This window comes from Triticum aestivum, chromosome 5D (genome assembly GCF_018294505.1).
Source record: "Triticum aestivum cultivar Chinese Spring chromosome 5D, IWGSC CS RefSeq v2.1, whole genome shotgun sequence".
NCBI classification, from domain to species: domain Eukaryota; kingdom Viridiplantae; phylum Streptophyta; class Magnoliopsida; order Poales; family Poaceae; genus Triticum; species Triticum aestivum.
Window position 1 is genome coordinate 545,334,642 of NC_057808.1, and position 24,664 is coordinate 545,359,305.

General features: G+C 47.8%; 1 long non-coding RNA gene across 4 annotated transcripts; it reads right to left on the reverse strand.

Annotated features, from left to right (window-relative positions):
* Window positions 1-10,567: 10,567 nt before the first annotated feature.
* LOC123123694 (uncharacterized) lies at window positions 10,568-15,254 on the reverse strand. Of its 4 annotated transcripts, XR_006460741.1 has the most exons (4): window positions 15,018-15,254; window positions 14,698-14,774; window positions 11,339-14,590; window positions 10,568-11,187 (listed from the first exon to the last, which is right to left on the reverse strand). It is a non-coding gene; the product is annotated as an uncharacterized lncRNA (long non-coding RNA). The 4 variants fall into 4 exon arrangements; XR_006460740.1 differs by having other exon boundaries at window positions 11,339-14,774; XR_006460742.1 differs by lacking the exon at window positions 15,018-15,254 and having other exon boundaries at window positions 10,569-11,187; window positions 11,339-14,583; window positions 14,698-15,010.
* Between the last annotated feature and the right edge of the window lie 9,410 nt (window positions 15,255-24,664).

The window sequence follows — 24,664 nt, forward strand, 5'->3', positions numbered from 1 at the left end:
CGCGCCTTCCTCAGCATCGCCACAGCCAACGTGTGGCCTATTCGTCAGATGGACATCAAGAACATCTTCCTTCATGGTGATCTCGCCGAGAAGGTCTATTGTCAGCAGCCCGTCGGCTTCGCAGATTCTACTCACCCCACACATGTTTGATGCCTTAACAAATCCCTCTACGGCCTTAAACAAACGCCTCGCACATGGTTCCTCTACTTTACGCACTTCCTCCACACACTTGGTTTTGTTTCCTCCAAGTGCGACACTTACCTCTTCATTTTTCGCCGCGGCACTACTCTTACATATCTCTTATTGTACGTTGACAACATCCTCCTCACTGCTAGCACGTCCACCTTGCTCAACACTCTTGTCCCCTCTCTCGCCAGTGAGTTTTCCATGAGTGACCTCGTGACATCCACCACTTCCTTGGGGCCGATGTCTGACACTCCATCGTTGATCTCTTTCTCTCGCAAGAGCAGTACACGCTTGAGAATCTTGATCGTGCCAACATGCTCAACTGCAGGCCCATCTCCACACCTGGTGACACTCAAGCAAGCTCTCCAGCACCGATGGGACTCCGTTTCGCGATCCTACCAATTATCGCAATCTCGCCCCTACAGTATCTGGCCTTGACGAGGCCGGATCACACTTACGCCATTCAGCACCTCTACCTTGTCATGCACGACCCCCTTGACAGACATTGCCTGCTTCTTAAGTGTGTCCTCCTACATCCACGACACTGCTCATTATGGGTTGCAGCTCCTCCGCTCCTCCCATGATCTGCTTGCGTACAGCGACACCGATTGGGTCGGGTGGCCCGATCCTCGATGCTCTACCTCCGACTTTTGCATCTTTCTTGGCGCCAACCTTGTCTTATGGCCGTCCAAGCATTAGCACACCGTTTCTCGCTCCAATGCCGACCGTGTCGTGGTCAACTGTGTAGCGGAGTCGTGATGGCTTTGCCGACTTCTCGCTGAACTGCATCATCATCCTCGTCGTGTCACCGTTCTCTACTGCGACAGCGTCACCACCATTTACTTGTCATCTAACCTGGTGCAGCATCAACGGACGAAGCACGCGGAGATCGATCTCCACTTGATCTTGGCGATGCGAAGATTCTTCATGTTCCCACCTCCTCCCAGTACTCTGATGTCTTCAGGGAGATGTGACATGTTGTACCATTCTCCTGATGATGTTCCTGTAGGTTCTAGCTAGTCTTCAGGGAGATTGTTATCACCTGATTGTGCACCTCTGCATGTAGGGGCTTAGCTTGTAGTATATGTATGTGTTACCACAACTGATCAATACATAGGAGATTCATCTGTCTTGTCTGTAAAGCTGCTCTCGCGATTGAATCCTAATGTGTAGTTTGTAATATTAGTCCGGATAATATAATGCATATATATGATGTTTGAATGCCCTTGAGCCAAGGAGATGTATGGCCGGCCCCTGTCGGGTATTGATGATGTTAATCACACAAGGGTTGGATTAGTTGATTTGGCTGGAGAAGCTGTTGAGCATATATAGCGGAGGAAGAGGAGGTTTTGGTGCTTTTTTGCAGACTAATTGGAGAGCTTTATTCATCGGAAAGCATTCTTGGATGAGTCAGCCAATAGACTGGTCATCAAGAAGCTTGGAGTTTCATCTATCCAGCTATTTGTTACATCTAGTGCACAAGCATGCTTCGCACAAAGATGCGCAGGAAGATTAGCTGATCTACTTATATGGCAAATATCAAAATATGTAAAGTAAGTACTAAGCTCTCCTATCTCATCTAATAAGTAGGCCACAATAGATCGAGAATTGTGGCGAGAATTCCATAGTGTCACCAACTCCAAGCAGTCTACTTCCATTATCACATGGGAAAAACCTCGGAGAGTAGCAAAACGAACACCATCACGTAAGGAGAGACCCTCCATGATCAGGGGATCCGTGATCCCGGAGTAAGGCTTGCACCATGCACCAAGCAGGGCCGAGGGAGACCGAGCAACTCCACCCCCCCCCCCCCCGGTTGTCCACTAGATTGAGTCCGCCGTCAGTGTTGATCTTGACAGGTGGACGCCAGCCGAATCCAGGCATAACTTGTGTATCTTTGCGTGGTAGATGAAGGAGTGCAATGGCCTCCTTGGTAGCCCGCATGGTAGAGACCGGGTCTCTCCCCTCTTCTCCATGCTTGATGCGGTTCCTGGAATGCCAGATGGACCACATGATAGTTGTGATCTTTGCTCGGTCGTCAGAAGAGAAACATGGGGCGCACATAATGTCACGTGCCCATGATTCCGAATGAAGGTTGGGCAGCCGCAGTCCAAACCACGCACAGGCCTCTTCCCAGAAGTTTTGAGCGTGCGGGCAATGTAATAATGCATGCTTCAGATCCTCGTCTGTCACGAGACAGACTTTGCATTGACGAGCATCTGCAATGTGTCCATGATTGAGTGTTGCTTCATCAGGCAGAATCCCTCGAAGCACTCTCCACCAAAACACTCTAACTTTTGGGATAACATTCAACTTCCACAGGGCTTTCCACAACTGTTGATCATTCAATGAGGTTTCTGTAGCCGTCCCTTCCTCTAGAGCCAAACGCTCGTTCTGAGTCACAAGAGATCGGTACGCTGTTTTGACAGTGTAGTTGCCTAATTTTTCGAATGCCCAAGCAAGAAAATCATTGCCACCGCCCGACCGGATAAGAATGTTAAGAATGGCCGCAGCATCAGAAGCAATGAAATTTTCTCTGACCAAATCCTGCCTCCACGACCAGTTATGAGAATCAATAAGCTTCGACACTAGCTGAAGGTCAGTGCTCGGTGGTCGTGAAACAGGTGTCATACTAATCGTCCCTGGAATCCATTTATCAGTCCAGATCGAGCTAGAACTGCCATCTCCAACACGGGTGATCAACCCGGTTCTTAGTGCTTCCCTCCCCGCTATAATTGCCTTCCAAGTGGCAGAAGCCAACTTGGGTGCCGAGGCCTGCATAAACTCAGTATCGGGGAAATACCTTCCTTTCAATACTCTTGCGCATAGGGAATTCGGGTTTGTCAAAAACCGCCATCCGTGCTTTCCGAGCATTGCAAGGTTAAATAAGTGGGGATCTCCGAATCCCATACCCCCCTTGCACTTGGGTGTCGCCAAATCCTTCCATGACACCCAATGCAATGACTTCTTATCAAGAGAGGTGCTCCAAAAATATTTGGCCTTGGGTGAAGTCAGACTCTTGCAAACTTTCTTAGTAAGCAGAAAGGTACTCATAGGAAAAGTGGGAATTGCTTGAGCTATCGATTTCAACAAAGTATCACGCCCCGCACAAGCAAGTAACCTCTCTGACCAACCCTGGATCTTGGAATGTACCCTCTCGCTGACATGATCAAAAGTACCGCTTGTAATCCGACCAACAGCAGTGGGTAAGCCCAAATATTTTTCACTGAAGGCTTCCACCTGAATGTTCAAGGTAGCCTTCAATAGTTGCCTCAGATCTGATGGCGAGTTAGAGCTGAAATAAATTGATCTTTTTTCTCTATTGACACATTGCCCCGGGGCTTCACCATAAACTCGAAGAATCTCATTCAGACGAGGTTTTGGTGCTTGGTGAGGTGAGTTTTAAGGAGATTGTTGTAGTTGCGACATGCATGGTACATGTACGAAGCTAGCGGCCGACGACTCCCTTTCCCTTCAAGGTGTTGTAGGGCGCGCGGTTATGAGAGACAAGTAGACAACAACATATAGTACGTAGTAGTATATGCAAATTAAGTTCATGCATGCAGAGGGAAATAATGAAAAGATGAATAACACCATCAAGCAAGGTGTTCTACTTGGATGCATTCACGGCCCAAAGCATAGCAACAATAATCGTCTAGCTGATTAGTGACAAAGATCACTTCCATCAAGTCTAGTGACGATGAGCGATCAGGCGGCGAGCTCCCACGCTCGGACGAAGTAGGACGATCGGGGCTCCGGGAGTGGCAGCTGGAACAAGTCCTCGGCGATGACCCGGCCACGGCGGACATCTACGGCGGAGATGGCAGACCCCATGGTGACGAACACGACATCCTTGTGCGGGTGGATGGCCGCGATCCAAGGGATCAGCAGGTCCGCGCGGAGGCCCGCGTCCAGGCGCACCCTGCCGCCGCGCAGCCAAGTACGGTCCGCCTCCTCGAACCTCCAGAGCTCGATGTGGGGGGCGTCCAGCTCCATCAGCTCAGCGTAGCGCACAGCTCCCTGACTCAGCGCAGCGCAGCGGAGCCTCTCCACCCCGGTGCTGCCTGCTGGAAGCACCCTCCCCGTGGGCAGCGGGATGTACCTCAGGGTGCGCTCCTGGCCGTGCGCGTCCAACAAGAGGAACCCCAGGCGGAGGTCGACCCAGGCGATCCTCCCGCCGTGGGAGACCACGCCCTGGCCGGACCCTGACCACGGCCTGTCGCCGCCGCCGACCGGGACTCCCTCCACGGCCACAACGAAGCCCCTCCAAGTCCAGGTGCGGCTATCGAAGCATAGAACGACAGCCATACCTGCTGCTGGTGCCTGCTGGAGCGCCAGCACCAGGAAGCCGTCGCCGTCGACGCGCGAGACCATCCCGATAGTGTCAGGTGCCAGGAAAGCTGCTGGTCCTGGAACCGGGATCCGAGTCGCCGTACCAGAAGCGATGTCGCAGATGAGGTAGTGGTAGTAGTCGGGGCGCGCGCGGAGGAGGAGGAGGAGGAGGTGACCTGGGTCCAGCACCGCGGCCACGTAGGGGCCCTCCTGGTCCTCGAGCGAAGCGAAGGGGCCGCTCGCGCTGATCTGGGGAGACACCGCCAGCGTGCTCGGCCGCGGGGGTGTGTCGGCATCCAGCTGAACCTGCACACCCGGCGCCATGTGGGCGTCCAGCAGAGCAACGGAACCCAGCAGGATCCAGTCCAATCGGTCGCCGGTGGGGATCATCTCGATCCTGCAAGACAAGACACAACACCGGAGCGCGAGAACGCCCGCGTTTGAGGCCAAATCCAAGCCATGGTGGTGATCGTTTCTTCATTTTCTATGTCGGAGAGGAGAGGAGGAGGTTGAGAGGGGAGAGAGGGCACCTGAGAGCCGACCACGACGACGAGATCGGGCGCGGCGTGGTGCGGGGACGGGCAGGGCGGAGCCCAAGCCTCCGCGGCGGCTGGCTTGGGGCCTTGTGCGTGAGCTGCCGTATCCACGTCTCGAGACGATGCCTGTCGAGGAACGCATCCCAAAAGCTGTTCCAGAGGCGGCGAAGGGCGGCGTCCAGCGTCGCGGCCATACGGTCGTCGTCGTCATCGACGACGAGGACGTCGTCGCCGTGGGGCTCGAACTGGAGCGTGCGAGGGCGGCGCTCGGGGCCGCGGCGGCGGAGGCGGAGCCGCTCGAGCATCCCGACGGGGCGGCGGCGGAGGGCCTCCTCGGCGTCGCGCCCACGGCCTCCGAGGAGCGCTCCCGCTCCCGGGCGCGGAACCGCCTCGAAGAGGTCTCGGAGCGCCGGGCCGAAGGAGTCGCTGGAGGGCAGGCTGCAGCGGAGCTCTGCCAGGAGGTCGCGGGTCCGGCGGAAGAGCTCGGCCGGGCCCGGAAGCCCCTGCAGGAAGTCCTCCACGGCGGGACGCGCCGTCGCCCGCCAGCGCGGCGACCCGTCGCGGAACCGGGGCCGAGACGAGTCGGGGGCGCGGAGCAGGGCGGATGCCCGGGTGGCGGCGGCGCGGAGGGCGGCGGTGGATCCCGCGGTGGCCGTGCGGACGCGCGCCGCGGCAAGAACACGGACGCGCCCGGCGCCGGCGAGGAGGCGGGTGACGGCGGACATGGCGGCGGGGTGGGGCTCGCGCGTGGTGTGGACTGTGGAGGAGAGGAAGGGAGGGCAGGGGGAGAGCGAGCGAGGTGAGGTGAGGTGAGGTGCGCAGCGAGAGAGAGGGGTTGGGGGCTTTGATATGCCGGCGGCCGGGGAGCGGAGTCTGTTGGTTGGGCAGTTGGTTTTGGAGGGAACTTTGATACCGCCTCGCCTGCCTACTTGCCACGGATCGTCGGAGGCGCACGCGGCCGGCGATGGCCGAGGAGCTTTGCCCAAACCATCTTGTTTTCTTTTGCTTTCATATTTAACTTAGAAAGTTTACACAATTTAATCTTCGCCATTTCAAAAAATTTGAAATGCTTCAACTTAGATTAATAATTGGATAATAAAGGATCGAGGGCTGGCCTTGCCATCATGTACTTCGCAAGATATTCTTCAAGCACAAACTCGCGCCGCCGATCCGATGCCGATGCAACGAAAGGAACCGAGGGCGACCAATGTCACGAGGTCAAGCTCGAGTAGAGCCCAAGATCAGTGGCGGAGCCAGAAAAATAGGATAAGGAGAGCCGGGTATTGTTAAACTTTGTTGGGGTGAGCCAATCTATCAAAAACACCCATTTTAGCAAAAAAAATGCTGCTACTATTCATATATTAGGCCTAAATCACAGGTGTTAGGGGGGCTGGTCCGAGAGGATGATCAGCCACACTGGGACTGAGACACGGCCCAGACTCCTACGGGAGGCAGCAGTGGGGAATTTTCCGCAATGGGCGAAAGCCTGACGGAGCAATGCCGCGTGGAGGTGGAAGGCCTACGGGTCGTCAACTTCTTTTCTCGGAGAAGAAACAATGACGGTATCTGAGGAATAAGCATCAGCTAAGGGCCCTGGCTCGCACCCCCCTGTCTCCGCCGTTGCCAAGATCAATAAAGTAAGAGAGCTCGAGCATCCACAATTGTATGAATTTTGTTGACTCTAAGCCGAATACATCAAACTCTATCTTTTAACTTTTTTGATTTATTTGAATACTCCTGTTACAAGCTATCTTTTAGCCGATTATATCAAACTCTTAAATGGGCCTCCGAATCCGCCCCCTCTGTGTGGTATCATCCCTGTCTAATTTGTCGCAGTCGAGACGTGGCATGAACCTCCCAAACCGTCCATCCCCCCATCCAAACGACATGATCCTCCTCCTCGCTTGAGCTCTCACCTTCTCTCTCTTCCAAAACCTACCCATATATACAGCACAATCTGAAGAAAATACAAACATAAGAGGCATATTGGAACTATCATTTGTCCATGCTCCAATTAATACATGCATGCATGACACATCACATACTACGTACCTACGGCTCAAGTAAAACTAAAAACGGCTATATTTATGAAAGAAGGGAGTGGCTAAGTAGGCTAGAGATAAGGCACTCGCTTAGGGAGTTGCGTGAGTACGGTAATCATGTAGTTGTGTTTTTGTTGCTATGATAATTTCAAGGTTTTTAAACTGACAAGAGGGGAACTTGTCAAATGGTAGATAATAGGAAGAAGACCATGCATGTTTATCCTTCCCATTGTCAAAAACATTATTTGGTGCACAATACCGAAAACTATTGGTCTCTTATGATGTCAAAATTGCTTAGTTGGTCCTTTTGTCAAGTAATCTTATTATCTGTGTGCCATGTGTATCGTATCACAGTCCGTACGAGCTCACAAACACAATGGCTCATGGGACTCATATATACATACGCAACTGACTTCATAAGGCGTACTACGTACCCAAGTTTTCCTAAAAAAAAGAGTTGTATCCCTACCAAACTGAGGAGTCTTGTTTGTGGATGACCAAGAGTACCTTGCGATGAGGTGGGGCTGCCTCCATAATTTGCATATTATAAAGTCGTTTGAGTCCGGCACCATGGAGGAGGGCGAAGATCTATTGTGCCCTATTTCGAGATCAACTAGATATAAACAGGACTAGGGCTATTATCCGCCGAAAGGGTTGAAGCTAGGTTAAACTCGTGTCTTGTGTCTATGTGGTGACATGTGATGACGTCTCACTCCCAATTATCTAGTGCGACTAACATATTGCTGAGAGGCATCCGACGTAATTGTCCTCAACAGTTTCGTCGATGGATCAATGACATGTGGTTTCACGTGTGTGGTGGCTACGTAATCAAGGAAATGGGAAGGTGGAGGAAGTTTATCTGAATACTAAAGTAAGAAGGAAAATTAGGGGGAAATCCGTAAACTATATGACAAATTGAATTTACTAGCCATAGAAATTTATTCTAAAACACATTTTTAATCAAACATACATTAAAAACAATAAATTTAGAAGAAACGTGAAATTTAGAAAAATCGATTGTGCCATAGAAAGTTATTGAACTACCAAAGAACTAAAACATGAAATATAAAAAGCGAAACATTTTTAGTTTGAACCATTCCCATGGTTCCAACCAAGTATTTCGAAATGCCAGGCATTTTAAAACATCCTAATAATCTGGAGTAACTTCATGGATAATCTATTTACCCCTTGATTTTTTTTATCTAATTTCTTTTCATGTTTTTCCTTTTGTTCCTTGATTTTGATGAGAGCACGACCATGGACGATATTAGCAATTATCAAACCATGGACGATATTAAGAATTATCAACTTTGTTAGGGTCAATCTGGCATGAGTGTTACCTACTCATAACAAGAAATGAAGAATACCAAGTACATACTCCCTTCATCCAAAAATAACTGTCATGGTTGAACTAAAATCACAACACTTATTTCTGGGCGAAGGGAGTACATGATTGGAGACACCTGGAAAAAGCACATGGTAATTATTCGGTAGCATATATAGTGAACTTCCGTCCCGTCCCAGCAACGTGGGAGGCGACCGCAAAGAAAAGAGTAAGGTACCACCTCAACACAATTTTTTTTCTTGTGTGTGGTAAAAATTCATGTAATGTGTTGTTTGAAGTAGTTTGTACATGTTTGGATGCGAATGTGTGAACTTGTTTGTACATGTCATTTTGTTGTTTGAAGTAGTTTGTACATTTTTTCGATAAGGAAATAGTTTGTATATGTTTGGATGCGGACGCGTGCTGTAGGTTGCATGCAGGATCCGAAATGCTTTATATACGAAGGCGAAATAATTAAATACATGAGATGTAGATAGACATACCGCATGTCGTACGTGGTGCATGGCCCAAGTAAGAGGTACGTACACTCATGAAGCATGCATGAACTGCAAGTCAACAAACTAGTTGAGGGGTTTTCTTTCTTCAAGAGGAAAGAAAGAAAAGCGACCTCGGCCAGGCGAGTAGCCTTCCCAGCCATCCTCGGGCAGCTCCTGGCCGCCGGCGACCTCTTGATCGTCGGTGGTGAGGGGGTTGCTAGATCCGCACGAGTAGATCGTGTAGATTTTGGTTTTACGCGCTAGTAGTTTAGATTTTTTGGGTCGTTCAACATCTTGACTTCGGCGATAGCGATGACGACGATGAATAAAGAAGCTGTAAATCCTTCCCCATCGAGGCGATCAGCCATACAGTCAGGGATGGATTTGGAAACCGGTCTATTCAAGTTAGGATGGCGTGGCGGCGGCAAACATCCTTATGTTGAACTTGGGTCCTCGGGCTCCACCGTTCCGACGGCGTTTTCTCCAGCGCCGGCGCAAAGCTTGGGAGGTAGTATGGTTTTCTCCTCCGACATTTTAGTGGGGGTGAGGGGGAGGGGGTGGTACCTTGGTCTGTTTTTTTTTTCAAAGGCAATGGCTTCTCCTTTGGTAAACTACTTTGGAGGTTCGAAAAGTTGCATATCAGCGATGGAGCCGCATCGAGCTCGAGTGAAGAGGTGATTCGTTACTTTTTACTTTGATGGTTGTTGCGGTTGTGCCGGAGGTAGATGATGGACGTTGGAGTCAAGCTCAGGAAAGTCGTCGGTCTTGATTGTGATTTTCATTCTCGACTAGTGGTTCTTTGTGCAAAGACTAGCATTCCATAGTTTTTTCAGTTTTGCCAGGTCGGTTTGCATGTGACTCGTACAAGTCAACAACTAGAAGCCGCGGTCCTCATCAAAGCCATGGCGCACCTCCCGCGCAAAAAAGAAAACAAAAACATGGTGCACCGGCATTGTCCGCATCAAATTAAAGCCAAAGGAGACATTCAAGTACTAGTTTTCTCTTAAACCGAACTTTATAAACTTTGACTAAGTTTATAAAATGTTACCATTAGACTCATCGTTGAATATATTTTTCATATCATACATATACTTATTATTGTAAATGTTCATAATATTTCCCACAAACTTGGTCAAATTTTATAAAAGTTTGGCTCATAATAAAGCAAAGCAAAATTCGTTGTAAAATTTCTAAGACTCTCCCTCGTGTCCGCTTTGATTATATGGAATCATCATCATCATCATCATCTTGAAACATGTCCCTCGTTGGAAATCGTTGTGTGATCTTTTAGGACCACAAATGCTACAGAAATCCTACGGAATCCACAAATGGTCCGGCTACGTCCCCTGCTACAGGTACAGCAGCGCCGCCACCGTCGCAGGTCCGAAGCCTCCGCGCAGGGCAGGACAGGAGTGGTGCCGATCGCGCCACGCGGCGAAGCAGTCCACGCCGCCAAAGCCGTCCAAGCCGGCCGCGCCCGAGGCGCCGCGGCCATCTGCGTCCGCTTTGAGCGGTGCAGGGTGTGGCCAGAGAGGCTCCCCGGCCAAGTGCGTCCGGTGCAAGACCGTGCTGCGCGAGCAGGAGCAGAGAAGGACGTCGTCGTCGGGGTCGTAGACGAGACGTTCCATTGCCCCTCCGGGTGCCCGCGAGGCGAGACGCAGTTCATGTCCATGGATGGAGTCCGCCGGTGCCGGACCAGCCTGAAGCGCCTCATGGTCAAGGTGAAAGGCCCCTTCAGAGTTCAGAGTTCAGGATGCCATGTATATACTTATAACTAGCTCACAAACCTTTTCAAAAAATAAAAACAACTACAGTAGCTCATATGATAAACCTTGCAATAGATGTAAACTTTTCTATTTTCCGATGAAAACATACATGACAAGATTGTATAATTGCTTGATATATCTATATGTGGCACTATATGTTTCTTACTGAATGTTGTTGGTCCAGGCATAGGGAAGGGTGCTAGAAAATATACATGTTGGAAAACATGAGCAAAGGTCGGCCACAAGTTTAGCAATGGCTGCTGAATGTAAGAGCAGGAAAAAAGATAGTTTTGATCATGACCGGAACACCGAAACCTCTATAGAAACCTACTCTTCTTGCCCCTGTACTGTGCATCATCTCTCTTCTTCAAAACCATATACCACTGTCCACTTCGATCTGAAAGACGGAACGATCTGGCAAGAGCCGTATCAGTCCTCGTCACCGGGGGCCCAGGAACGAGGCAAAGGACTAGCGAAGCTTGATGATGGATTTGTCACCCTACCCTGCAACACACAAACACAGGGTTGCTTACTTGTCCAGGAGAGAGAATTACAGGGTAGCACCGATAAACATTGATTCAACTCCGTTAAAGCTGTGTGGTTACACAAGACCAAAGTACCAGTTGTAGTAATCGGCGCAGAGTGTTGAACAGACCTGATTCAACTTCTTCAGAGATTCTTCTGCATCTGCTAGCTTCTCTGTAACTCTTTTCTCAACATCAGAAATACTAGTCTCTTCCTTCTACCCTGTTTAAGTGATAGTATTTGTGCAAGAGCAAAGAATCTTCCACACACAAGAACTGTTCAAAAGACAAGCTACTACAGCAAACATCTTTCCTACTACCTCCGTTTCTAAATATAAGACGTTTTGGCAGTTTAAATCGAACTGCCAAACGTCTTATATTTAGGAACAGCCGAACAGGGGAGTACATAAGTAGTGTAAGCATCTACTTACTTTGCAGCTCATACTGAACTATCAGCTTCTCCTTTTCAACTTCAAACTTTGAGAAAAAAATCTGCAGAACACGACGTGTGGACAAGTAAGTAATCGACAATAGAGATCATTCATTATGTGGCAAGAAACTACAAATTCAGGTCTCATTATGCGCAAGTATAACATGAAGATATTGGCTCATCCTTTCAAACAAATGATAAACAATTAAGTGTATTTAATAGCCAGTAGCACGATTTCTCATAAACTGCACACACAGTTTGACCAGCTTAAAAGGTTAACAAAGACATGGTTTTCTTTGGATAACTTTTGGCAATAATTCTCCTACATGTGTCAGGGAAACGATAATAAACTCATTTATACGCAAATATGCTTATATAATTAGACAGGAAGCAGCTACTGTTCTTCTAGAGTCAATAGCTAGGGCAAGAGCAGACTATGTTCTACATGTATGTATTTATCGTAACACGTAGGGTGTATATATGCCATAGACTTCAGAAAATATGGTAGCAGACGCCCATTCGGCGTCCCTTTGAAATTCTGTATGTGTGAAGCCTTGTCTTTGCAGAACTTGTCATGAGTGTGGCTTGAGATTTGGTGTAGTCGGTCTTCAATGAACCTTCACACTGCACTAAAAATAAAGCTGGGAACCAAACTATTTTAGATAACCGGATGCACATCATTGTATCAATTGAAGTTCAAAAACCACTTTGGAAGCCTTCGTTAGAGCTTTAAGAACCTTCTGCCAGCTAATGCAATCAGTAACATTTGTCAGCATTCAGACTACATTTCAATGGACATTCACAGTTTTCATTATCAAGAACTAGCTTACGTATGTGTTCATGTTGAAGCAATGAGTAAAAAAAGAGCATACCAAATCTTTACTATAAAAAGGATAGCAGAAATTTCTATTCCTACACACAGAAAGTTAAAGACGAGTGAAACAGCTCAGTTCACCTTTCCTTCTCAAACTGTCTTGATGTCCTGTACCATAGATTGAATCTCTGTTGTAACGCTGAAAGTTAAAAGAATCTATTTAAATTCTACCAGCAGCTGAAATGTGTGCAATAGACATAACTTGGGACCTTTGTCAGACAGGAAAGGCTCAAATTTTGAGCCACTGAATATACACACTGAGAGGTCATCAATTCATCATATGAATCTATCCTTCATACCGGTGATCATGTATGCTATGCTTCCTTATAAGTTTATGATCAACTGCCACAGCATTACAAAGTGCCTAAAATGTCTCTTATAAGTTTATGATCTACTGGCGCAGCACTACATGCAAGACCTAAGCAGTCATGACCAATCAGGAAAACCATGGTATGCTGCCCTGCTAATTTGGAGATGCGAACACAGATTTCCAGTGTCTAAATGCAACACAGCAGGTAGAAACAGTTACATGACTCCGAAAGTCTTTGCAGGCTATTCTGAGAATGAGTCAGGAGAAAAATAGGAAGGTGGATGCATATATTCGATCAACAAAACTAGTTATCGTTCCACAAAGAAGGCGGATAAATCATGTTCAAACCAATAGGTGCACACAACGCTTCCAGGTCCTATCATTGCATCAGTACATGCCCACTTACTCCAATCATCAGATGGGCACCCGAACATACAGAAACAACATGGCACTCATATTCTAGTTCTCATCCGATTACAGACTTCTGAAACCTAAATTCAGATACAGGCATACAGCAGGCTAAAAGCACCGATAACGCTCATAACTCCAAAATTCTACCATTGAAGGGAACAAATATCCCATAAGTTTATGATCAACTGCCACAACATTGCAAAGTGCCTAAAATTTCTCTTACAACTTTATGATCTACTGGTGCGAAATTACATACGAGACCTAAGCAGTCACAAACAACCTGACAACCATGGTACGCGATCCTGCTACTTTGGTGATGCAAACATAGATTTCCAATATATAAATGCAATACAGTAAACAGAAACCCTTACATAACTCCCAAGTCTTTGCAGGCCATTGTGAGAGTGAGCCAAGAACAAAATGGGAAGGCGGAATACATATATTCTATCAAAATAACTAGCTATAGTTCCACAAAGAAGGTGGATAAATCGTCTTAAACCAACCGGTGCACGCAGCGCTTTCAAGTCCTATCGTTGCATCTACCATACCCACTACTCCAATCATCATATGGTCACTCGAACTTTCACAAACAATATAACACTCGTAAATCCTAGTTCTCATCCAATTACAGACTTCTGGAACCTAAATTCAGGTACAGGCATACAGCAGGCTAGAAGCACTGATAACACTCATAACTGCAAAATCATACCATTGAAGGGAACAAATCTCCCATAAGTTTATGATCAACTGCCACAACATTGCAATGTGCCTAAAATGTCGCCTTGCAAGTTTAGGATCTACTGGCGAGAAATTACATACGAGACCTAAGCAGTCACAAACAACCTGACAACAACGGGGTGCTGTCCTGCTACTTTGGTGATGCGAACATAGACTTCCAATATCTAAATGCAATGCAGTAAACAGAAATAATAATATAACCCCCAAGTCTTTGCAGGCTATTTTGAGAGTGAGACATGGACAAAATGGGGAGGTGGATGCGATGCATATATTCGATAAAAAAAACTAGCTATGGTTCACTCTGAACAAGGTGGATAAATCATGCTAAACCAAAAGGTGCACGCAACACTTCTAAGCCCTGTCATCGCATTGGTACCTACTACTTCAATCATCACCTGATCGTTCACAAACAACATGACACTGGTAATTCCTAGTTCACATCCAATTACAGACTCCTGAAGCCTAAATTCAGATACAGTGCATACAGCAGGTTCAGATACAGTGCATACAGCAGGCTCGGATACAGGGCCTACAGCAGGTTCAGATACAGGGCATGCAGAAGGTTTGGATTCAGGGCAGGCAGCAGGTTCAGGACTCCAGGTACTCGTAGCCACTGAACCCTAGTGTTGCAGGCAACAAATCTCCCATAAGAGTGGGGCTGGTAGAAACAGTGTGCACACTAGCATTACGAAATTGACCGGGGAGAAACATGGGGAGGTGGAATCACCTGGAGATGGCCTGCTCGGTCTTCTTCTGGCCGTCCTTGTGAGCCTTGTCCTTGATGTGGCGCAGCGTCGTCACGATCTGCTTGAAGTCATTGTCTCGGCGGATCCCGTCGGAGCAAACACCCAGAAATCATACGGCCAAATCAGTGAAGCACGCGAAAATCCGACACAAATCGAGCGTGGGGGAGAGGAGGAGGAGGGGGCGCGGCCAGGAAACCCTCGGTCTATTCCATCCGAGAAACGCCGCGAGCGGGACGCGCCGAGCGCAGAGCAGCGGCGCGAATAGCTGGGGAGGGAGGGGGAGGGAGGGGAGGGGAGGCACCTGTCGAGCTCGAGTTCGCGGTCGGAGTCGTCCATGTCGCGCCGCCTCTTGTCAGAACGAGGCGCCTAGTCCGGGTCCTTGGCTCCATCCAGCTTTCCGCCGCTCGCCCTCGCCTTCGCCGCGGCCGACATCGCTCGCCGGTGGGTGATGGTGGTGGACGAGAACTCCGCTTCGCTTCGCCCCGGTGTGCGGTGTGTGCGTGTGGGGTTTGTTTTCTTTTTTTCTTTTTTTTTTGAGAATCAGTGTTTGTTTGTTTGTTTTGTGTGTGTGTGTGTGTGTGTTTTAGTAACTCGTGTGTGTTGTGTGTGTGTGTGTGTGTGGGGTGGTGGGTGGGTGTGTGAAGGGGAGGAAAATACCCCTGTATAGCCTTTTTTCCTTTTTGACAATTCTACTATATAGCTTTTTCAAAATTTGTACAAGTAAACAAGGATTTTATGTGTATTTGTGTAAAATTTCAGGATTAAATATCTTGAAATGCGATTTGTACAAAAAAAGACAAATTCATGGTCTAGGAGGATGAATAGTATCATGCGCTAAAAAGGCTCATATTTGTTTTTTTTTTCATAGACCTCATTTCGACGTATTTCGTCCTGAAAATTTAGACACTTGTGCATTATAACTCCATGTGTATGTATATCTTTTGAGAAAAGCCTAGGTTCAGCCAGTGGAAAACTCAAATGTATCATCCGCCTCTTGTGAACAACACGTGTCCCACGTGGGATCCATCAGTATCTCCCTTCCTAACCTTATCCCTTCACGATCTCTCATGTCCACTTGTTTTCTTCTCTAATATTTCTGCAACTGACTCTTTGTTGCAAAAAATTCGGCAACACAATCCCCGTTGCAAAAAGGTGAAGAATAAAATTGCAACAAGACCTCTATTACAAAAAAAATATGCAACATGACCTTTGTTGCAAAAAAATTGCAACACGATCCCTATTGCAAAAAGGTGACGGAGAAAAAAATTTGCAACAACATTGTTGCAAAAAATTCCGCAACACCACCCTTATTGCAGAGGGCCTTCTGCAACACAACTCTTCTTGCAAAGGGAGGTTGTTTACGTGGATAGATCGGATGACCATTAGCGTTTCCATCCAATGGCCGGAAAGGCGGTGGATATTTTCTTATTATCCAGAATATTTTAAATTTAAAATATGAATTTTTCAAATACCAGCGTCCATGGAGCTCGGCCACCAAAATGGTATTTTATTTTCTTGCTAATAATATACTCTTACTAAAAATAGGCTAATAACATGATCTGCGGTGTTTACATTTTCCCTGAAAACCTAAAACCTCTAGCGGCAGCTAGGGCAACTAGGGCTTCGAGGGGGCCGTCTTCCGGCACTGTCCTTCGTAACTCCCCTCCGCCAATGACCTCTCGGACGTTGGTGGGGAGGGGGGTCACCGGATCCCGTGTAGACAGATCGTGTAGCTTTTTGGGTTTTAGGGTCATAGTATCTTAGGTTTTTGGTTGTTCGACTTCATGGCTTCGGCAACGCGATGGCGGCGGTAAATAATAAAGCTTCCATCCTCGACATGACGTTCTGTTCGTTGGTGGGTGATGTATCTGGTTGCTAGTTTGTTCATGTGGGGTTGGTGTGGCGGCGGCGATGTCCCTATGGTGAATATGTATCCTCGGGCTCCGTTGTTGTGACGGTGTTTGCTCCATCGCTAACGTAAAGCTCGAGAGGTAGTGCATGAGTGGATGTAGATAGCGATCTGCGTCGATGGCAATTGGAAGATGGTGGATCATGTGTTGGGTTATGGTTGGTGGTTGGCAGCTATGGTTTCCTCCTCTGATATAATTGTCGAGTGGAGATGGCAGATCTGGAGTTCGATGGTGTGTCTGGGGTGCTGCCCCGACAAAAAAATTTCAATGTCATTTGTTTCGCCTTTGGTAAACTACTTTGGAGATCCGAAAAGTTGCAAATCAGCGATGGAGCAGCGTTGAGATTGGGTGAACAGGTGATCCGACACATTTTCTTTTGATGGCTGTTGCGGTGGTGCTGAAGGCGGGTAACGAGTGTTTGGTGTCAGGTTCAAGGGGTTCTTTTGTCGGGAATCGTAGCATAATTTAAAATTTTCCTACGTTCACCAAGATGCATCTATGGAGTCTACTAGCAACGAGGGGAAAGGAGTGCATCTACATACCCTTGTAGATCGCGAGCGGAAGCGTTCCAATGAACGTGGATGACGGAGTCGTACTCGCCGTGATCCAAATCACCGATGACCGAGTGCCGAACGGACGGCACCTCCGCGTTCAACACACGTACGGTGCAGCGACGTCTCCTCCTTCTTGATCCAGCAAGGGGGAAGGAGAGGTTGATGGAGATCCAGCAGCACGACGGCGTGGTGGTGGATGAGGCGGGTCTCCTGCAGGGCTTCGCCGAGCTTCTGCGAGAGAGAGAGAGGTGTTGCAGGGGAGGAGGGAGGCGCCCAAGGCTGTAGGTTGCTGCCCTCCCTCCCCCCCCCCTTTATATAGGCCCCTGGGTGGGGGGGTGCGCCAGCCCTGGGAGATGGGATCTCCAAGGGGGGGCGGCGGCCAAGGGGGGAAGGGGTTGCCTTGCCCCCCAAGGCAAGGGGGAAGCTCCCCCCTAGGGTTCCCAACCCTAGGCGCATGGGGGGAGGCCCAAGGGGGCGCCCCAGCCCACTAAGGGCTGGTTCCCTTCCACTTTCAGCCCATGGGGCCCTCCGGGATAGGTGGCCCCACCCGGTGGACCCCCGGGACCCTTCCGGTGGTCCCGGTACAATACCGGTAACCCCCGAAACTTTCCCGGTGGCCGAAACTTGACTTCCTATATATAATTCTTCACCTCCGGACCATTCCGGAACCTCTCGTGACGTCCGGGATCTCATCCGGGACTCCGAACAATTTTCGGGTTTCCGCATACATATATCTCTACAACCCTAGCGTCACCGGACCTTAAGTGTGTAGACCCTACGGGTTCGGGAGACATGCAGACATGACCGAGACGCCTCTCCGGTTAATAACCAACAGCGGGATCTGGATACCGATGTTGGCTCCCACATGTTCCACGATGATCTCATCGGATGAACCACGGTGTCGAGGATTCAATCAATCCGTATGCAATTCCCTTTGTCAATCGGTATGTTACTTGCCCGAGATTCGATCGTCGGTATCCCAATACCTTATTCAATCTCGTTACCGGCAAGTCTCTTTACTCGTACCGCAATGCATGATCCCGTGACTAACGCCTTAGTCACATTGAGCTCATTATGATGATGCATTACCGAGTGGGCCCAGAGATACCTCTCCGTCACACGGAGTGACAAATCCCAGTCTCGATCCGTGCCAACCCAACAGACACTTTCGGAGATACCCATAGTGCACCTTTATAGTCACCCAGTTACGTTGTGACGTTTGGCACACCCAAAGCACTCCTACGGTATCCAGGAGTTGCACGATATCATGGTCTAAGGAAAAGATACTTGACATTGGAAAAGCTCTAGCAAACGAAACTACACGATCTTTTATGCTATGCTTAGGATTGGGTCTTGTCCATCACATCATTCTAATTATGTGATCCCGTTATCAATGACATCCAATGTCCATAGTCAGGAAACCATGACTATCTGTTGATCAACGAGCTAGTCAACTAGAGGCTTACTAGGGACACTTTGTGGTCTATGTATTCACACATGTATTACGATTTCCGGACAATACAATTATAGAATGAACAATAGACAATTACCATGAACAAAGAAATATAATAATAATCATTTATTATTGCCTCTAGGGCATATTTCCAACAGTCTCCCACTTGCACTAGAGTCAATAATCTAGTTACATTGTGATGAATCGAACACCCATTGCGTCCTGGTGTTGATCATGTTTTGCCCTAGGGAGAGGTTTAGTCAACGGATCTGCTACATTCAGGTCCGTGTGTACTTTACAAATATCTATATCTCCATTTTGAACACTTTCACGAATGGAGTTGAAGCGACGCTTGATATGCCTGGTCTTCCTGTGAAACCTGGGCTCCTTCGTAAGGGCAATAGCTCCAGTGTTGTCACAGAAGAGAGTCATTGGGCCCGACGCATTGGGAATCACCCCTAGGTCGGTAATGAACTCCTTCATCCAGACTGCTTCCTGTGCTGCCTCCGAGGCTGCCATGTACTCCGCTTCACATGTAGATCCCGTCACGACGCTTTGCTTGCAACTGCACCAGCTTACTGCTCCTCCATTCAAAATATACACGTATCCGGTCTGTGACTTCGAGTCATCCAGATCTGTGTCGAAGCTAGCGTCGACGTAACCCTTTACGACGAGCTCTTCGTCACCTCCATAAACGAGAAACATATCCTTATTCCTCTTTAGGTACTTCAGGATATTCTTGACCGCTGTCCAGTGTTCCTTGCCGGGATTACTTTGGTACCTTCCTACCAAACTTACGGCAAGGTTTACATCAGGTCTGGTACACAGCATGGCATACATAATAGACCCTATGGCCGAGGCATAGGGGATGACACTCATCTCTTCTATATCTTCTGCCGTGGTCGGGCATTGAGCCGTGCTCAATTGCACACCTTGCAATACAGGCAAGAACCCCTTCTTGGACTGATCCATACTGAACTTCTTCAATATCTTGTCAAGGTATGTACTTTGTGAAAGACCAATGAGGCGTCTTGATCTATCTCTATAGATCTTGATGCCTAATATATAAGCAGCTTCTCCAAGGTCCTTCATTGAAAAACACTTATTCAAATAGGCCTTTATACTTTCCAAGAATTCTATATCATTTCCCATCAATAGTATGTCATCCACATATAATATGAGAAATGCTACAGAGCTCCCACTCACTTTCTTGTAAACACAGGCTTCTCCATAAGTCTGTGTAAACCCAAACGCTTTGATCATCTCATCAAAGCGAATGTTCATACTCCGAGATGCTTGCACCAGCCCATAGATTGACCGCTGGAGCTTGCATACTTTGTTAGCATTCTTAGGATCGACAAAACCTTCCGGCTGCATCATATACAACTCTTCCTTAAGGAAAAAAAAGCCATTAAGGAATGCCGTTTTGACGTCCATCTGCCATATCTCATAATCATAGTATGCGGCAATTGCTAACATGATTCGGACAGACTTCAGCTTCGCTACGGGTGAGAAAGTCTCATCGTAGTCAACCCCTTGAACTTGTCGATAACCCTTAGCGACAAGTCAAGCTTTGTAGATGGTCACATTACCATCCGCGTCCGTCTTCTTCTTAAAGATCCATTTGTTTTCTATGGCTCGCCGCTCATCGGGCAAGTCAGTCAAAGTCCATACTTTGTTTTCATACATGGATTCTATCTCGGATTTCATGGCTTCTAGCCATTTGTCGGAATCCGGGCCCGCCATCGCTTCTTCATAGTTCGAAGGTTCACCGTTGTCTAACAACATGATTTCCAGGACAGGGTTGCCGTACCACTCTAGTGCGGAACGTGTCCTTGTGGACCTACGAAGTTCAGTAACTTGATCTGAAGCTTCATGATCATCATCATTAACTTCCTCCCCAGTCGGTGTAGGCACCACAGGAACATTTTCCCGCGCTGCGCTACTTTCCGGTTCGGAAGGGGTGACTATCACCTCATCAAGTTCCACTTTCCTCCCACTCAATTCTTTCGAGAGAAACTCCTTCTCTAGAAAGGACCCGTTCTTGGCAACGAAGATCTTGCCCTCGGATCTGAGGTAGAAGGTATACCCAATAGTTTCCTTAGGGTATCCTATGAAGACGCATTTTTCCGACTTGGGTTCGAGCTTTTCAGGTTGAAGTTTCTTGACATAAGCATCGCATCCCCAAACTTTTAGAAACGACAGCTTAGGTTTCTTCCCAAACCATAATTCATACGGTGTCGTCTCAACAGATTTCGACGGAGCCCTATTTAAAGTGAATGCGGCAGTCTCTAAAGCATAACCCCAAAATGAGAGCGGTAAATCGGTAAGAGACATCATAGATCGCACCATATCCAATAGAGTGCGATTACGACGTTCGGACACACCATTTCTCTGAGGTGTTCCAGGCGGCGTGAGTTGTGAAACTATTCCACATTTCCTTAAGTGTGTACCAAATTCGTGACTTAAATATTCTCCACCACGATCTGATCGTAAGAATTTTATTTTCCTGTCACGTTGATTCTCGACTTCACTCTGAAATTCCTTGAACTTTTCAAAGGTTTCAGACTTGTGTTTCATTAGGTAGACATACCCATATCTACTTAAATCATCAGTGAGAGTGAGAACATAACGATATCCTCCGCGAGCCTCAACACTCATTGGACCGCACACATCGGTATGTATGATTTCCAATAAGTTGGTTGCTCGCTCCATTGTTTCGGAGAACGGAGTCTTGGTCATCTTACCCATGAGGCATGGTTCGCACGTGTCAAATGATTCGTAATCAAGAGACTCCAAAAGTCCATCTGCATGGAGCTTCTTCATGCGCTTTACACCAATGTGACCAAGGCGGCAGTGCCACAAGTATGTGGGACTATCGTTATCAACTTTACATCTTTTGGTATTCACACTATGAACATGTGTAACATCACGTTCGAGATTCATCAAAAATAAACCATTGACCAGCGGGGCATGACCATAAAACATATCTCTCAAATAAATAGAACAACCATTATTCTCGGATTTAAATGAGTAGCCATCTCGAATTAAACGAGATCCAGATACAATGTTCATGCTCAAAGCTGGCACTAAATAACAATTATTGAGGTTTAAAACTAATCCCGTGGGTAGATGCAGAGGTAGCGTGCCGACGGCGATCACATCAACCTTGGAACCATTCCCGACACGCATCGTCACCTCGTCCTTCGCCAGTCTCCGTTTATTCCGTAGTTCCTGCTTTGAGTTACAAATATGAGCAACCGCACGGGTATCAAATACCCAGGAGCTACTACGAGTACTGGTAAGGTACACATCAATTACTTGTATATCACATATACCTTGGGTGTTGCTGGCCTTCTTCTTGTCCGCTAAGTATTTGGGGCAGTTCCGCTTCCAGTGACCACTTCCCTTGCAATAAAAGCACTCAGTCTCGGGCTTGGGTCCATTCTTTGACTTCTTCCCACTAACTGGTTTACCGGGCGCGGCAACTCCCTTGCCGTCCTTCCTGAAGTTCTTCTTACCCTTGCCCTTCTTGAACTTAGTGGTTTTATTCACCATCAACACCTGATGTTCTTTTCTGATCTCCCCTTCCGCTGATTTCAGCATTGAATATACCTCGGGAATGGTCTATTCCATCCCCTGCATATTGTAGTTCATCACAAAGCTCTTGTAGCTTGGTGGAAGCGACTGGAGGATTCTGTCAATGACCGCGTCATCCGGGAGATTAACTCCCAGCTGAGACAAGCGGTTGTGCAACCCAGACATTCTGAGTATGTGCTCACTAACAGAACTGTTCTCCTCCATTTTACAGCTGAAGAACTTGTCGGAGACTTCATATCTCTCGACCCGGGCATGAGCTTGAAAAACCAGTTTCAGCTCCTCGAACATCTCATATGCTCCATGTTTCTCAAAACGCTTTTGGAGACCCAGTTCTAAGCTGTAAAGCATGCCGCACTGAACGAGGGAGTAATCATCAGCACGCTGCTGCCAAGCGTTCATAACGTCTTGGTTCTCTGGGATTGGTGCTTCACCTAGCGGTGCTTCTAAGACATAATCTTTCTTGGCTACTATGAGGATGAGCCTCAAGTTCCGGACCCAGTCCGTATAGTTGCTGCCATCATCTTTCAGCTTGGTTTTCTCTAGGAACGCGTTGAAATTGAGGACAACGTTGGCCATTTGATCTACAAGACATAGTGTAAAGATTTTAGACTAAGTTCATGATAATTGAGTTCATCTAATCAAATTATTTAATGAACTCCCACTCAGATAGACATCCCTCTCGTCATCTAAGTGAAACATGATCCGAGCTTAACTAGGCCGTGTCCGATCATCACGTGAGACGGACTAGTCAAGATCGGTGAACATCTCCATGTTGATCGTATCTTCTATACGACTCATGCTCGACCTTTCGGTCCTCCGTGTTCCGAGGCCATGTCTGTACATGCTAGGCTCGTCAAGTCAACCTAAGTGTATTGCGTGTGTTCCGAGGCCATGTCTGTACATGCTAGGCTCGTCAACACCCGTTGTATTCGAACGTTAGAATCTATCACACCCGATCATCACATGGTGCTTCGAAACAACGAACCTTCGCAACGGTGCACAGTTAGGGTGAACACTTTCTTGAAATTATTATAAGGGATCATCCTACTTGCTACCGTCGTTCTAAGCAAATAAGATGCAAAAACTTGATAAACATCACATGCAATCAAATAGTGACATGATATGGCCAATATCATCATGCTCCTTTGATCTCCATCTTCGGGGCACCATGATCATCTTTGTCACCGGCATGACACCATGATCTCCATCATCATGATCTCCATCATTGTGTCTTCATGAAGTCGTCACGCCAACGATTACTTCTACTTCTATGGCTAACGCGTTTAGCAACAAAGTAAAGTAATTTACATGGCATTATTCAATGACACGCAGGTCATACAAAATAATAAAGACAACTCCTATGGCTCCTGCCGGTTGTCATACTCATCAACATGCAAGTCGTGATTCCTATTACAAGAATATGATCAATCTCATACATCACATATATCATTCATCACATCTTCTGGCCATATCACATCACATAGCACTTGCTGCAAAAACAAGTTAGACGTCATCTAATTGTTGTTGCAAGTTTTTACGTGGTTTGTAGGTTTCTAGCAAGAACGTTTCTTACCTATGTATGACCACAACGTGATTTGCCAATTTCTATTTACCCTTCATAAGGACCCTTTTCATCGAATCTGTTCCGACTAAAGTAGGAGAGACAGACACCCGCTAGCCACCTTATGCATCTAGTGCATGTCAGTCAGTGGAACCTGTCTCACGTAAGTGTACGTGTAAGGTTGGTCCGGGCCGCTTCATCCTACAATGCCGCCGAAACAAGAAAAGACTAGTAGCGGCAAGAAGAATTGGCAAACTCAACGCCCACAACTACTTTGTGTTCTACTCGTGCATAGTGACTACGCATAGGCCTGGCTCATGATGCCACTGTCGGGAATCGTAGCATAATTTAAAATTTTCCTACGTTCACCAAGATGCATCTATGGAGTCTACTAGCAACGAGGGGAAAGGAGTGCATCTACATACCCTTGTAGATCGCGAGCGGAAGCGTTCCAATGAACGCGGATGATGGAGTCGTACTCGCCGTGATCCAAATCACCGATGACCGAGTGTCGAACGGACGGCACCTCCGCGTTCAACACACGTACGGTGCAGCGACGTCTCCTCCTTCTTGATCCAGCAAGGGGGAAGGAGAGGTTGATGGAGATCCAGCAGCACGACGGCGTGGTGGTGGATGAGGCGGGTCTCCTGCAGGGCTTCGCCGAGCTTCTGCGAGAGAGAGAGAGGTGTTGCAGGGGAGGAGGGAGGCGCCCAAGGCTGTAGGTTGCTGCCCTCCCTCCCCCCCTTTATATAGGCCCCTGGGGGGGTGCGCCAGCCCTGGGAGATGGGATCTCCAAGGGGGGGGGGGCGGCGGCCAAGGGGGTAAGGGGTTGCCTTGCCCCCCAAGGCAAGGGGGAAGCTCCCCCTAGGG